The following is a 16,394-nucleotide window of genomic DNA, read 5'->3' on the forward strand; positions in this document are numbered from 1 at the left end:
CTGCTTTGACTTCGTTGTCAGTGGTTTATCAAGAGGCAAAAGAGAACTCTTTTTGAAGTTCTTGAGAAGGTGAAAGCCGGTAAAACCAGAAAGTTCATACCTAAATTGGAGCACTCTTTCGACGTGCATGGTATCCGGAATAGATGAATTACTGTAACTCTGTGATCCATTGTGGTTTTCGCAGAGTTGATGATTCTCGACTTCATCTCCTTGCTGTTGACGTTTAGTCAGGACCAGATCACGAAAATCTGCGTGCCAAAGGCAGTTGCAGATTCTATGCTGCCATGTCGCCCTGATGCAGAGTCAACTGGCGGAAATAAAAGGCGGCTGCTCGCGCTGGTGCTGACGGAGTCACACCTGAAGCGCAGGATTTTAGCTGCTGGTGGTTCAGTGGTTGAATGTCCCTCAGTGAGTAGTGCACAACAACTTCCAATTCTCAGATTGTTTGGTTGAAAATAATCTATTGTAAACAAAATCTAAGAAGCTTTCACTAAAATGTTCAGTTGCGATCACTTGTAGGAAAAGGAGCAACTGATTACTGCCACAGGCTTGCACCAGTTGCACATTCTGATCTTCTTTTTGGCTGTGTTTCATGTGGTAAATAGTGCTCTTATAATGGTCCTTGGAAGAGCAAAGGTGAATCTGCAGTGACAGAGTAGTGGATTACATTATGTATCATTCTGAATAATTCCATAGCATTGCCTGAGGATGATTTAGTTTAGCTGTTGCAGTATCCACTTTGCATTGATAATCTTCTCTTGGGCAGATACACAGATGGAAGGACTGGGAAAAGGATACGACATCGGCTGAGTATGCCTTCACGACTGGTATATATATGTTCACTATTCTTTGTTTTTTTGTCCCAGATTTGCATCCTTGGATCCTAGTTTGAGTGGTAAAAGTGCAGAACCAGTATATCGTGATGCAAAAGGTTTGAGTTCTCTGACACAGCATTGAATTTGAAATTTTTTCATGTACATTTGGAAGCCCAGATTCTACCGGTTTTGTAGTTTTATATTTGCATGTTTCTGACTGCTGAGTGACTGAATTATTTTCTGCAGGGAAAGCTATTTCAAAGGAAGAGCTACTGAAACCAAAGGAGGAAGAGAAACCAAAGGTATTTTTCACACACTTCATCTTTGATTTGGTGGTCATGTTTACCATACGTGTCAGTTAATTCCCAAGAGCTATATTTTTTTGTTTCACTTTTATTGTTAGCTATATGAGCACAACATGCTATGCTTTTGATTTATTATTACAGCTATTTATCAGAAAGGAGAATTATTGGTACACTTTTGATTGTTTAATTATAGGCTCTCTTAGTTGGAAGCAAGTGTAGTGCTGATTGTGTAGGAGTGATTTGTAACCCTTATTATTATTTATTAGTTTTTGCACAATTTTTTATGTTGGATCCATTGCTGTCTAGTTGATTTTTATTTGCTCTTTTTGTTTCTTTAAGTTCACTTCCATTTGCAATCTCTTCATATATTAGTGACTAATGGTTGGTTGCTGTTCCTGGATTTGTTATAGCGCTATTGGTTGTTTCTACTAAAGAAAGTTAACTTTTATCAGGAATATTCTTCTGTGATCTTCCTACACAATTGGGAGACTTTGCAAAACCAAAGTAACTAATTTATTAGGTTGAAATGATAGATAGATGAGTGATCTCAGTCTTGGCATGACTAACATTTTTTTTTTTTATGTTCAAAACCTTTCATTTTGTTTTGTATGGTTCTCTCTAAGAGCTTGGACCTAGTTATCTTTTGACAGCTGAATATGATTCTTTTACTTCATTTGTAACTGCAAATTCAACTTTCTGATACCTTGTGAACCACTGAAGATCCTTATTGCAAGCATTGAAGTAAGCATTGATGTGGTTGAGATAAATGATGAATATGTCTCTTTTTAAGCATTCAAATTAGTCATCTTGTTACTTGGTGCACTTACTACTTTTTCAACTATGATTTTTGGTCTTGGTTTACTAATATATTATTTATGTGTTTTTACAGTTTACAAATCTCAAGTACTCCAGAGTTGAAATTGATGAAGTGCGGTTCGAGTGGGCTGAATGCATGCTAGATTACATTTGAAGTGCGGTTCTACTTTGATGTGTTGTTAAAAGAATGTTCTACCTTGATTATGATATCTATTAGCTTTTGATGTAAAAAGAATGTTTGTGTATTTTATGGATACTGTTGTAAGAAGAATATTTATGTAATTTGTGAATATTTGTGTATTTTATGGATAATGTTGAATGAAGAATATTTGTGTAATTTGTTAATATTTGTGTATTTTTTGTTACTATTTCAGAAATCAAATTTATACTGTTAAAAAATACTGATATTACATCGGTTTTCCACCGCTGTAAAACCGGTGTTATTAACTAATATTACATCGGTTTTACACCGTTAATGAAACGATGTCGTTAAGTGATACTACACCAGTTAATAACCGATTCGAAAACCGGTGTCGTTAAGTGATACTACACCTGTTTTAACCCGATGTCTAAAATGGCAGACTTTTAACATCGGCTTCATAGACATCGGTCGAAAATGAAATAGACACCGGTGGAAAACCGATGTCTATGAAGGTTTTTGTTGTCGTGCAAGGAATATAAGGAAGTTTTAATTATGTTTAAAACTTTCCTTATTTGCTAAGACGAAAATCTTTCCTTGCTTGGAAAACAAGCATGTGGCCGGTCATGACAAGAAGAAAAGGAAGTTTTAATTTTTTGTTTTAAAACTTTCCTTTTTAGTCATTGGCAAGGAATATAAGGAAGTTTTACTTATGTTTAAAACTTTCCTTATTTGCCAAGACCAAGGAATATAAAAGAGAGGGTAGAGGTGCCTCACCTCATAACAAGAATACATTTTCTATTCCTCTCCTCTCTTCCTTGGTGGTGGCCGACCCCTTACTCTTTCTCTCTTCTCCTTTGTTTTCCCTCTTAGTGGCCGGCGGCATATTGGTGTGGAGATCCATTGATGGTCGGTTGCTTGAAGGAGAAGAAGAAGAGAAGGAGGTTCTCTTGTCTAGCATCCCTTGGAGGAAATTTGGTGGCCGAACTTCATCATCTCTTGAAGAAAGTTGGTGGCCAAAACTTGGAAGGAAGAAGAAGGCTTGTGTGGATTCTCATCTTGGTAGATCGTCACCTACACGACGCCCGAGATAAGAAGAGGAATACAATAGAAGATCAAGAAATCTATAAGTTACAAGAGGTATAACTAGTTATTAGTTTCCGCATCATAACTAGTGCATCCTTTTTGTATAGATCTTGTAAAACCAAACACAAGAGGTTATCAATTTTAATTATTATTTTTGTTTTCGATATTTGTTTCGATTTCATGTTTCGATAATGTGTTTCTATTGAGATCTCTATTGTTAAACCTAGTTTACTGTGAGAAATTTAAATATCTGATTTCTTTGAAAGGCTTTGTCTAGGCAGTGGTGGATGATCCCATACCCAAGAAGGCCTAGTGCCTCGCCATGTTTGACCTAGAAGCCGATCCTTGAAATAGATATTCGATCAACTTCTGTAATATGGTTTAACTTAGGAAGATCACATCGGTTGAACTTGAAGTAAGAATGTTAAGTTTCGTTCCCAAAATTTAATTTATAAAGGGAAAATTTGTATTAATAATGTTAAGTATCGTTTGTAATCCAAATTTAATTTTAGTAGAACACATGGGTAGCTAGGATAGTTCTATGCTTGTATAAATTTTTGTACAGGGGAACTAGGACGGTATTCCGAGTAGCAACCAACAATTGGTATCAGAGCTAGGTTTTAACCTCTGTGTGTTTGGTTTTAGTTTAATTATGCACATGTCATACATATTTTAGGCAGGATAATAGTAAGATATGCAAATAGATTAACTCTGTGATTGCAGGCATCCTAAATCCAACTATTATGGCCTATTGTGATTGTGTGTGATTGGACCCTCGGACATGTCAAGGGCATTTTAAGTGTGTGCATGATTGTATGTATTAAATACAGCAGGAGTTGTATTAGTTTTAGGATTTTACATTATTGTTCGATCTAGACTTATATACATTCCTTTGTGGAATATAGGATCGATATATGTAAAATTTTATTTTTGTCATGGATCGTATCCTTGCGAGGCATGGTGCTATTTGAGGACCAGAGGCACAGCAGAAAAAGAAGCAAGATAGATGTGGCGACTAGACTCGATTGCGGTGGCTAAAGATGGCAGCAGCTGGGTTGGCAGCACATGGAGGGCAGTCATAGAAGAGGCCATAATAGTTGAAAAATTATTTTTTCCATATTTATTGCTTTTATTTGCTATGATGTGTGTGTGCATGATAAAATCCTCATCTTAAAAAACTAAGTGGGAGAGGGATTAGTAAATAAATTCTGCGATCTCCATTACTGGTTTATAAGTGATGCAACAAACTTGCGTGTTGGCTCTGAGTGTCTCCCTCCACAACGAATGAGTTTGTTTACGGATCACTAGATTAAACTTCCTTTATGGATGGTTATAGAAAATTATTTAGGAGCGTGTGATCTTCTCCAACTGAAGGGGCACAATCCTATTTAATAGACTAAGTATCAAGTAATGGTATATACTTAGGCGCATTTAATAGTATTCTCCTCAACAGAGTCACTGCTATTATTTGTGTGACCAAAGGAAAACCAACTATTAATTTGTCATAAAAATAGGTAAAACCCTCTCTTACAAATGCTTGAATTTGTATACGTCCACACTATCGTGGAATACAAAATTTATGGTATTTGAGGTAATTTTATTTGTCATAAAGTTATGTTGATAAAATAAAATTAATGGGTAAAACCTCCTCTTACAAACAATTGAATTTGTATACGTCCACACTATCGTGGTATACAAAATTCATGGTGTTTGAGCTAATTTAAGGTTGACAAGATAATTAATGGATAAGACCCTCCTCTTACAAATGTTTGAATTTGTATACGTCCACATTAACCTGGCATACAAAATTCACGGTGTTTGAGGTGTTGGTGAATTTAAATGATATTGTTTTGAGGAATCAATATTATTTTAAATTCTACCAAATATTTGATCAAAAACAGACCAACTATTAATTTTATTTGTCATAAAGATAGGTTGACAAGATAATAAAATTAATGGATAAAATCTCCTCTTACAAATGTTTGAATTTGTATACGTCCACACTAACGTGGCATACAAAATTCACGAGGATTTTGAGATGTTGGTCTTGACCAAATATTTTTGTGATTCTTAGGATTTCAAATGTTTTTCAATCCCCTAGATGTTATACTATAAAATAGACTTAGTAGCCCAATTATAATGATTGGAAACAAAACTTGGACACTAATGTGGACTATCCTCTCAGAACTGAGAATAATAAAGGTGTATTTTATTCATTAGTTTAAAATGTGTAATGGTGTTATCTACCAATACCTGGTGTATAGATACGGGAGCCACTGATCATGTCTGCAATTCATTGCAGGGGTTCTAGGAAACCCGACAACTATATGAAGGGAAAATCACCATCTACATGGGCACTGCTGTAAAAGTAGCAGCTGTTGTAGTGGGAGATGTTTATCCTCTGATAGGAATTAAACATAGATTTTGAGAAATTATTTTTACGTACTAAGTTTTAGAAAGAACTTGATTTCAGTTTCTAAACTATTCAAAGAACTTGATATTCTGTCTCTTTTGATAACAAAGTTGTTATCAAGAAAAATAGGAAAGTTATCTGTTCTGGTATGTTGGTTAGCAATTTATATAAATCCAATAACTCCCACAATGCAACAAATGGAAATTAATAACACATCTTCTAACTCTAATAAGAGAAAGCAACCTTCAGAAATGAACCAATCATATCTTTGACATCTAATGCTAGGTCATATTAACTTGAGTAGGATTCAAAGGGTATTAGCCGATGAACTTTTGGGTTCATTGGTGTTGGAAAACTTTCCAACCTGCGAGTCTTACTTGGAAGGAAAAATGACCAAGAGACCTTTTAAGACTAAGGGGTATAGAGCCAAAGATGTGTTGGAATTATTCTGATTTGTGTGGACCAATGACTATCTAGGCAAGAGGTAGTTTCGAATATTTCGTCTCTTTTATGGATGACTATTCGAGATACGGGTACATTTACTTGATGCACCGCAAGTCTGAGTACTTTGATAAGTTCAAAGAGTACAAGGATGATGTGGAGAAATGTCATGGTAAAAGTATCAAGACACTATGGTCTGATCGTAGTGGCGAGTACCTCTTAGGAGAGTTTAGGAGTTACTTATCAAAGGTCGGGATTCAATCCCAATTGTCTGCACTGGGTACACTCCAACAGAATGGTGTGACAGAACAAAGGAACATGACTCTTATGGAAATGGTTAGATCAATGATGAGTTATTAAGAATTACCAAATTCGTTTTGAGGATATGCTTTGGAAACTGCAGTGTATATTCTGAATATAATACCTTCTAAGTCAGTACCCTCTACTCCCATAGAATTATGGAATGGGCGTAAGCCTAGTCTGAAGCATATTCAGATTTGGGGTAGTCCAGCACATGCGCTGAAGGAAGACACTGATAAGTTGGAATCATGTACAGAAGTTTCTCTGCTTATGGGATATCCTAAGGGAACGAAAGGTGGTTTGTTTTATAATCCTAAAAATCAGAAGATCATTGTAAGCACCAATGCTCGATTTTTAGAAGAAGATTATGTAATGAACCATAAGCCCATGAGTGAAATTATTCTAAAAGAAATTAGAGAGGACACGCCTAATTTAGTACCAATAGTGCAAGATGAAATATCACAAGAAACTGCAACACGTATCACAAATGATGCACAATTACAGACAGTGCCTCATCGTAGTGGGAGGGTTGTGAGACAACCTAAAAATTCATGTTTTTGGGAGAATCTTCGGAGTTGATCCCTGGTGAACATGAACCTGATCCCCAGACATATGACGAAGCGCTCCAAGATAAAGATGCAGCATCTTGGCAAAGAGCAATGAATACAGAAATAGAATCTATGTATTCTAATAAAGTCTGGGAGCTTGTAGAACCACCAAATGGTGTAAAAGTCATTGAGTGTAAATACGTCTACAATAGAAAAAGAGGGGCAGACAGGAAGGTGGAAACTTTCAAAGCAAGTCTTGTTGAAAAAGGGTACCCATTATGAGGAAACCTTTTCACCGGTAGCCATGCTTAAGTCTATCCAGATTCTTTTATCTATTTCTACTCATATGGATTATGAGATTTGACAAATGGATGTCAAGACAGCTTTCCTTAATGGAAGTCTTGAAGAAAATATCCATATGAAGCAACCAGAAGGATTCATTGCAAAGAGCAAAGAGCATCTATTATGTAAGCCCACTTGATCTTTTCATGGACTGAAGCAAGCTTCAAGATCTTGGAATATCCGGTTTAATGAAGTAATCCAGTCTTATGGATTTATTCAGTGACCAGATGAGTCTTGTGTATACAAGAAGTGTGATGGAAACGTGGTGGTATTTCTTGTACTATACGTAGATGACATTTTGTTAGTTGGAAATAATATCAAAGTGTTGTCCGAAGTAAGGGTATGGTTGTCCAAGCAATTCGATATGAAGGACTTGGGAGAATGCGCACATGAAAAGAATATTGTGCTTATCTGAAACTTCATATATCGATACGATCCTAGCTCATTCTAGCATGCAAGACTCCAAGAAAGGTTTTCTACCTTTTAGGAATGGAGTATCTTTATCTAAATAGATGTCTCCGAAGACATCAAAAGAGATAGAAGATATGAAGGCAGTTCCTTATGCTTCAGCTGTAGGAAGCCTAATGTATGCTATGTTATGCACGAGACTGGATATCTATTTTACCATGGGCATGGTTAGCAGATATCAAAGTAATCCAAGACAAGGACATTGGACTGCCATAAAGCATAGAGATTATATGCTGGTTTACCAAGAAGATGATTTGATCCCTTTGGGTTACACAGATTTTGACTTCCAATCAGATAGGGACAATAGTAAGTTGACCTTGAGGTTTTGTGTTTACTTTAGGAGGTAAAGCCATAACAATGGAGGAGTGATAAGCATAGATGCTTTTCGGACTCCACCATAGAAGCTGAGTATGTGGCAGCCTCTAAGGTAGCGATAGAAGCTGTATGGCTCAGAAACTTCATGATGGACTTAGATGTGATTCCTGGTTTGCCCAAATATTATTACATTGTATTATGATAATAAGTGGTGCAATAGCAAACTCGAAGGAACCACGAGCCCATAAGGCAAGTAAACACATAGAGCACAAGTATTACCCAATACGAGACATCGTATAACGAGGAGAAGTTGTTGTCGCCTAGATTGCATTAGATGATAACCTGGGAGATCCTTTCACTAAGGCTCTTAAGGCAAGAGCTTTTTGATGGCCATGTTGAAGGGTTGGGAATCAGATGTATGGCAGGGTATATGGCAACATAGTCTTTTAGTATAAGTGGGAGATTGTTAAAGTGTATACTAAAAGTCTAGCTTTTTGTATAAACATATAAGAATTACATTGGTCAAATGCCTACATTTATGCCAAATGTAATTGTCCATTTAATTTATATTGTAGATAACATGATGTGAGGAGACATACAGAAGATTGTTACACTTCCACAAGTGCACGGATTCGTCGTTAGTAATAAAAATATCGATCCCACAGGGACTAGCTATAAGCACTAGCAATCGTTCACTTATGGTTAGCTAAACTACCAATGGTCTTGAATAAGCTAAGGAAGAAAGAAAGGCCGAGAGAGAGAGAGAGAGTCGAGAGTCGTAAGGTTGAAATATTCACTTGGTGATGAGGAGTTCTAGGGGGTCGGTTTCGTCGTGGTAGTATTGATGTGCCTCGTTTTATCTTACTCTCGCTATCACTATTCATGCTATTGCCAGAAGCTAGGTGGGTATTCTTAAGCGCCAGAATAGGGTAATGCCCTAAGAAGTCCTGTCACGGTTTACCCCTGTCAATAGGGCACCTCGGCAAATCTTGAGGACATGACTCTACCTGGTAAATTAAGAATAGTGAGTAAAGCTAAGCCCGGTCTCTCGCTCCCTTGGAGAGAATTTGCCTTTCCTCTCAAGGGACTATCCTAGATGTCCGTGAACAGGTTACCCCTGTCACTAGGCCCCTCGGGTATACGATCTAGAGGTAATCCTCTACGAAGATAACAAGTTCTTCACAATCAAAAGTAAGCAATTAGCAATTGAAACAAAGCATGAAAGTTCATCCAACAAGTATAAACACAATACGAGTTTTACATCAATCTGTACCAGGACTACTCCCTAATCCTAGAACAAGGAATCTACTCCATGAATGCTAGAGAAATATCTAAAAACATAGTATGGACAAACATATAATTCTCAGCAAGTAAGAGGGAATATGCTTATCGGATGTCGAAGAGTGGCCTTCGGATCCAACTCTCTGCTTCTGGAGTCGATGTGGTGGTGGATGCTTTGGAGTCGATGTGGTGGTGGATGTTCACTGAACGACGGTCTAAAATGGCGTAGAATTGCTCCAATATCCTTTTCTCCCTGGCGGCTCGCCTCCCCCCTTTGGGGAAAAAGGGTTAATACCCTTTTATAGCCTAGGTTTAGGTCGCGGCGGCACGACCGTGCAGGGTCGCACGGCCATGCCCTTCTCCGGTTTTGGTGTGGCTGCACGGTCGTACAGGGTCGCACGACCATGTAGCCCCTGGGCTCTGTCTCTTGGGGCACGACCGTGCAAGGGTTCATGGCCGTGCAAGTCTTCTTCTCTACCTGGGGTGGCATGGCCGTGCAGGGTTGCACGGTCGTGTGCTGACTGGATACTGCTTTGGTCGCACGACCGTGCATACACGACCGTGTACTCTCCCTCTCCTATTTTGCCACACGGCCGTGCAGGGTTGCATGACCGTGTTGTCTGGTTGGTTCCGGTACATCAATACTCTCCGTTCAAGCTCCGAAAATTTTCCCTGTCAACATAAAACCAAACAAAGAGCAGATATCCGAACAAAACAATAGATATGATGAATACAAGATAAAATATGGGATCATGTGAAGAATATATGTGTGTAAGTCAAGTGGATGTGCGCTAAAACATGCATAAAAGATCATAATATTTGCGCACATCACACTCCTAGACTTGAACCTTTGTTTGTCCTCAAGAAAAATGCTACAAACTATGTTCATGAAATCCTGCAGTGTTTCATAATCTTTAGTGCATTCACCTAACTCTATCAACTAGTTTCACTGATAAGCATGACTGTGGAGTAACCTAAGTATGGCCTAAACATAAGTCCTCTGTGCTCGGTGCAGTAAGTAGCTCAAGCTCTTCAAGTTTCCATTCTCTGTCCTAGTTAAGTCGTCGTACAATTGAGTTTCTAATGCTCCCGGTGATAGGTAGTTACCTGCCACACACTTGGTTCGTTTTCCTTAAATTACACAAGGTCTCAAAGGGTACTTCTCAAAATCAAGAGAAACGTAACATTCATTTTCCCAGTTACCTAACTCAGTCTCAAAGGGATGAATTGTTAGTTTCCCTTATTATTATTATTATTATTATTATTATTATTATTATATATATATATATATATATATATATATATATATATATATATATATATATATATATATATATATACATATATATATATATATATATATATATATATAGTGTAGCACTTATTACACATGCGATGCATATGTTAGGATTTAGATTTTTCTGAATGAGCTTCTATGATCTGAGGTTATCCAGTAACCAAAATGTAAATAAGGAATCACCATGGGAACACAAGTACTAAACAATTTGGATGAATCATAACTATTTCAAAAGTATGTCTACCATTCAAGCTTAAGTACTTAAATGTAGTGAAAATAAGTCCTTAAGGTTAGGCCAAAAACTTATACCGAACTCAGTACAATACTTAGCTTATTTCATGCTACTAAAGATAGAGAAAGGAGATACACTAAACATACTAACACAATTTGGACCACTCATAAACTAAGAAAATGCTAGACATTTTGCTATTGGACAAGTGGCCGAAAAAGTAGACGGTTGATGTTCTCAAATATGCCACAAATAAAAAAATGCAAATAATGTGCAAACAGAAAAAAATAAAATGTAAATAGATAAAACTAACTAGACAGATAAAAGAAAGCAAATAAAATATGCAAAAACAAAAGAAAGACTCTCAACTAGACTCAGGTTGTGCAACAACACCCTCCCAGACTTAGACTTTTCATCGCCTCGATGAAATCAAAACGGACGATGTGGTCGAAGGTCGGGAAGATCTAGAAGCTCAGGATAGGTGTCAACCACCCATCTCAAATCCTTTACCTGTTTATGATATGCAAAAAGCTCATCGATATTTCTCTGAAAGTTCCTCAAATACCATCTAAAGTCTTCGTTCCAAACCATTTTCCTTCTATGAGTGTCCATGAATTCAAGCATTCTCGTGCATAACTCTCTTTCACTCTTGAAATAGTTCTGTAGTTGCTTAAACTGTTCATCCTCCATACACAAGTTTCTAGTAAGCAATCCATTAGTTTGTTCTAGATCATGATGAAGAGAGTCAATGATAGGGCCGAACTCTTGAAAATCGAATCGTGAAACATCCCGAGTAATCGAAGGTCTATTTCTAGGAAAAGAGGTTGTAGGTGGCCTAATATGTTGTTTTGCCAAGGTTAAACGCCAGTTTTCCTTAATATGGATCGTAGTTAGAGCTGGGTTGGGCAATTTGAGGGAAAAACTATCCTTAATCACAAGACTATACCCAAATTCTTCCCAACAAATCAAATGACTGGTTACACAAAAATTTAAATCCATTCAAGAATCGTCTTCAATCATTCCAAGGCCACTCAGGTCATAGCCTAATATTATTGCAATATGAGTGAGCAACTCACCCAGAACAATGGGGGTAGGGGAGGAAAATTTTCCTAACTTAACTAAGTGCTTTAAAAAGAAATAACCTGAGTTAATAGGTACATTTTCTACCATTCCCTATAAACAATATAAGTCTAAAAGTCTTACAATTCCATCTTTACCGCCCCTCCCAAATATCGTGTTTCTCATCATCATATGGACATATCGAAAGATCGGGTTAATGATACTACTACCATAAGAGTTGTGTGGATTAAAACTATACTCGCCACCTATTTCTTCCCATAAATTTGACTTTTCAAAAGCCGGCAGCATAATACAAGTACCATCTCTAGGCAAATCATAGTATAAATTAAAATCTTTAAGATTCCATTCATAGTCATCATTAAATAGACGAAATTTTAATTTCCCTCCTCCTTGAACATTATCGACAGAAATCGAGTTTAAAATTTCCAACACAATAGGAGGATAAGTTGGGTACCTTAGTTTCATTATACTAGTCCAACCTATTCTATCAAGTAACCAATCAATATAATTTCCAAACCCCTTTATTTCTAACGTTTCTCGATCCATAAATCTTGTGCTTAAAATGGAACGTTTAGATAAAGAACGATAACGATTTAATTGATCATCATTAGAGAAAATAATGTCAAAGTTGTTTAATATACCCTTGAAGCGTGCATTCTCCTTGTTTGAGACCACCAATGATTCTTTCCCTTTTCTTTGGCGAGAACTTGACATTCCAGATGATGAGAACCTAAGTTGGATGAATGTGGAGAGGAGTGGTTGAGTTTTGGGGAGCTTGAGAGCAAGAGAGGAGGGTTGGGGGCGGGGGAGAGAGAGGCGGCACGGGCGTGCAAGCCTCCGCACCCCGGTGCCCTAATATAAAGGGAACCTGGGCCGGGTTGTGTAGGGTTACACGACCCCCCTTATTATCAGGTTCGCACGATCATGCCGTTTAGCATGACCACCTCCTTCGCCACTGATTTCTCTGCACGACCGTGCCTAATGGCATGGCCAGCTCACTTTTCCTCTCGGTTCAGGCCACACGACCATGCTGAGTGGCACGGTCGGTGACTTCCACTCCTCTGTCGGCTACGCACGACTGTGCAAGGTTGCACAACCTCTGTCTCTTCCCTTTCTATACAAGCCACATAGCCGTGTAGGGTTGCACGGCTCGTGACTTCTACTTCTCTGCAAGCTCCACATGGTCGTGCAAGGTTGCACGACCACCCCCTTTTAGCTCGGAATGACTCGTCCTTTGTTGTTTTAGCTCCTCCGATGCCTCCACGCCCATGGATTGCTCACGACCAGCTCGTGGGGGACATGCACATTCTGAAAGATGAATAATAATCGATCAAACTTGCCAAAGAAACAAAAACACATACGGAATGATAAATTAAAATGAAAAATCCTTGGGTAGCTCGACCCCATATTGACTCATTCAGGGGGGCGCGGATCCGATAAGTATATTCGCATATCATCCTCTAGAGGTACATCATGAAGGTACTTTTTCAGACGCTGGCCGTTCAAATTAAATTCTCCGAGCTCCTCGTTCCAAATATCAATAGCTCCGAACGGGTAGACCTGCTTGATTTGGAATGGGCCTGTCCACCTTGATTTTAACTTTCCAAGGAAGAGCTTCAATCTCGAGTTAAATAGTAACACTAAGTCCCCTTCTTGGAATTCTCTTCGCATGATATGTTGGTCATGCCATCTCTTGGTTCTCTCTTTGTATGATTTGGCATATTCATAAGCGTCCATCCTCAACTCATCAAGTTCATTTAATTGGATTTTCCTTTTGTCTCCTGCCAGCTTCATGTAGATATTAAGCTGTTTGATTGCCCAGTAAGCCTTGTGTTCTAACTCTACCAGAAGATGACATGGCTTCCCATACACCAATCTGAATGAGGTCATACCAATTGGAGTCTTGAATGCAGTACGGTATGCCCATAAAGCGTCATCCAATTTCAACGACCAATCTTTATGAGAACGAGACACCGTCTTCTCTAATATTGCCTTGATCTGCCATTTGAAAATCTCAGCCTGTCCATTGGTCTGGGGATGGTAGGGTGTCACAACTTTGTGACTGACTCCATATTTCTTTAACAAATTCTTAAACTATTTTTATATGAAATGTGAGCCCCCGTCGCTAATGACTGCCCTAGGCACACCGAATCGTGGGAAAATCACCTTTTTAAAAAGTTTAATTACCGTTCTGGCATCACTGGCAGGAGAAGATATAGTTTTCATCCATTTAGATACATAATCTACTGCCACTAGAATATAATTGTTTCCACATGATGATGGAAAGGGTCCCATGAAATCTATCCCCCAACATCAAACAATTCCACTTCAAGGATGTAGTTCAGTGACATTTCATTTCTTCTATAAATGTTTCCAGTCCTTTGACATTGGTCGCATATTTGCACAAAAATTTTCGTGTCTTTAAATAGATTTGGCTAAAAGAATCCTGCTTGTAATATCTTTGCTGCTGTTTTTGATACTCCCAAGTGCCCACTATAAGGGGATGCATGACAGTGAAATAGAAATTTTTTGACCTCATCTTCCGGTACACACCTTCAGTAGATTGTGTCTCCGCATCTCCTAAAAAGCAGAGGTTCGTCCCATATGTAATGTTTGACATCTGAGAAAAATTTCTTCTTCTGTTGCCAAGTGAGATTTGAGGGAAGTACTCCACTTACAAGATAGTTTACAAAATCCACATACCAAGAAATTCCTTCGAAATTTACTGCCAGCAGATGCTTGTTAGGGAAAACATCGTTTATAGGCGGATCAAAATCTACATTTCTTTGCTCATTTGGCTACACTCGGGATAGATGATCAGCCACAACATTTTCCGCTCCTTTCTTATCCCTGATTTCTAGATTGAACTCCTGGAGGAGCAAGATCCACCTGATCAAACGGGGTTTGACATCTTTCTTATTGAGCATATATCTTATGGTAGCATGATCCGAATACACTATCACCTTTGCACCCACTAGATAGGACCTGAACTTGTCGATTGCAAACACTATGGCTAACAATTCCTTTTCAGTGGTAGAATAATTCATCTGGGCCACACCCAATGTCTTGATTCCATAGTGGATTACGTGCAGAACTTTGTCTTTCCTTTGCCCTAGAACTGCACCCACTGCAAAGTCACTGGCGTCGCACATAATTTCAAATGGGAGCTCCCAATTCAGGGCCTGAATTATAGGAGCTGAGATGAGAGCATTTTTGATCTTCTTAAATGCTTCATTACAGTCATCATCGAAACAGAATTCAGCATCTTTGATCAACAGGTTGGTTAGTGGCTTGGAAATTTTTGAAAAATCTTTGATGAAATGTCTATAAAACCCAGAATGCCCCAGAAAGCTCCTAACCCCTTTCACATTAAGAGGTGGGGGTAGTTTCTCAATTACCTCTATCTTAGCTTTGTCAACCTCAATTCCTCGTTCCGAAATCTTGTGTCCTAACACAATTCCCTCCTTGACCATGAAATGACATTTCTCCCAGTTTAGAACCAAGTTTATGTCTTAACATCTCTGGAGAACTTTAGAAAGATTCAGAAGGCATGAATCAAAGTTTTTCCCATAGACTGAGAAATCATCCATAAATACTTCCATAATCTTTTCTGTGAAATTCGAGAATATTGCCATCATACATTGCTGAAATGTAGCTGGTGCGTTGCAAAGCCTAAAAGACATTCATCGATAAGCATAGGTACCAAAAGGGCATGTAAAGGTCATCTTTTCTTGGTCCAAGGGATGAATAGGGATCTGGAAGAAGCCAGAGTAACCATCCAAATAGCAGAAGTAAGAGTGTTTTGCCAACCTTTCTAGCATCTCATCAATAAATGGCAAGGGAAAATGGTCTTTCCTAGTTTCCTTGTTCAGCTTTCTGTAATCAATATACATCCATCATCCTGTAATAGTCCTTGTAGGAATTAATTCATCATTCTCATTTCTAACCACCGTCATTCCTCCTTTCTTAGGAACCACATGGACCGGACTAACCCATTCACTGTCCGATATAGGATAAATAATCCTTGCATCAAGAAGTTTCATTACTTCCTTCTTCACCACTTCTTTCAAATTCAGATTCAATCTTCGTTGATGCTCAACTAAATTTTTATATCCTTCTTCAAGGAGAATTCTGTGCATGCATACTGAAGGACTGATCCCTTTAATGTCATCAATGGTGTACCCGATCGCTTTCCTGTGTGCCTTCATCTCCTTGATCAATTTATGTGTTTCTACCTCAGTTAAATCCACATTAATGATTACTGGAAAGGTGGAACTTGGACCTAGGAACGCGTATTTAAGGTTGGGTGGCAGAGGTTTCAATTCCACTTAGGGTGGTGCAATTTCAGGCAGGGTCAGTTCCTGTTCCAATAGCCGCATCTCCTCGTCCACCACGACTTCTTCTGGAGCTTTCTCAGTTTTCTGAACCACTCTTTCAGTATCATCGTCACCATCTAGACCCTCCTCGATGGGTGATGCTGGGGTAGATATTAAGCCTCCTGGTGATCTTAATAGGGCTT

The 16,394-nt window shown here is 38.4% G+C and overlaps 1 long non-coding RNA gene across 1 annotated transcript; it reads left to right on the top strand.

The window, feature by feature from the left end:
• Positions 1–482: 482 nt before the first annotated feature.
• Positions 483–2,064, top strand: LOC122000089. Its single transcript, XR_006116937.1, has 4 exons — positions 483–636; positions 767–931; positions 1,062–1,117; positions 2,010–2,064. It is a non-coding gene; the product is annotated as an uncharacterized LOC122000089 (long non-coding RNA).
• The last annotated feature ends 14,330 nt before the right edge of the window (positions 2,065–16,394 follow it).

Source organism: Zingiber officinale, chromosome 7A (assembly GCF_018446385.1).
Source record: "Zingiber officinale cultivar Zhangliang chromosome 7A, Zo_v1.1, whole genome shotgun sequence".
NCBI lineage: Eukaryota > Viridiplantae > Streptophyta > Magnoliopsida > Zingiberales > Zingiberaceae > Zingiber > Zingiber officinale.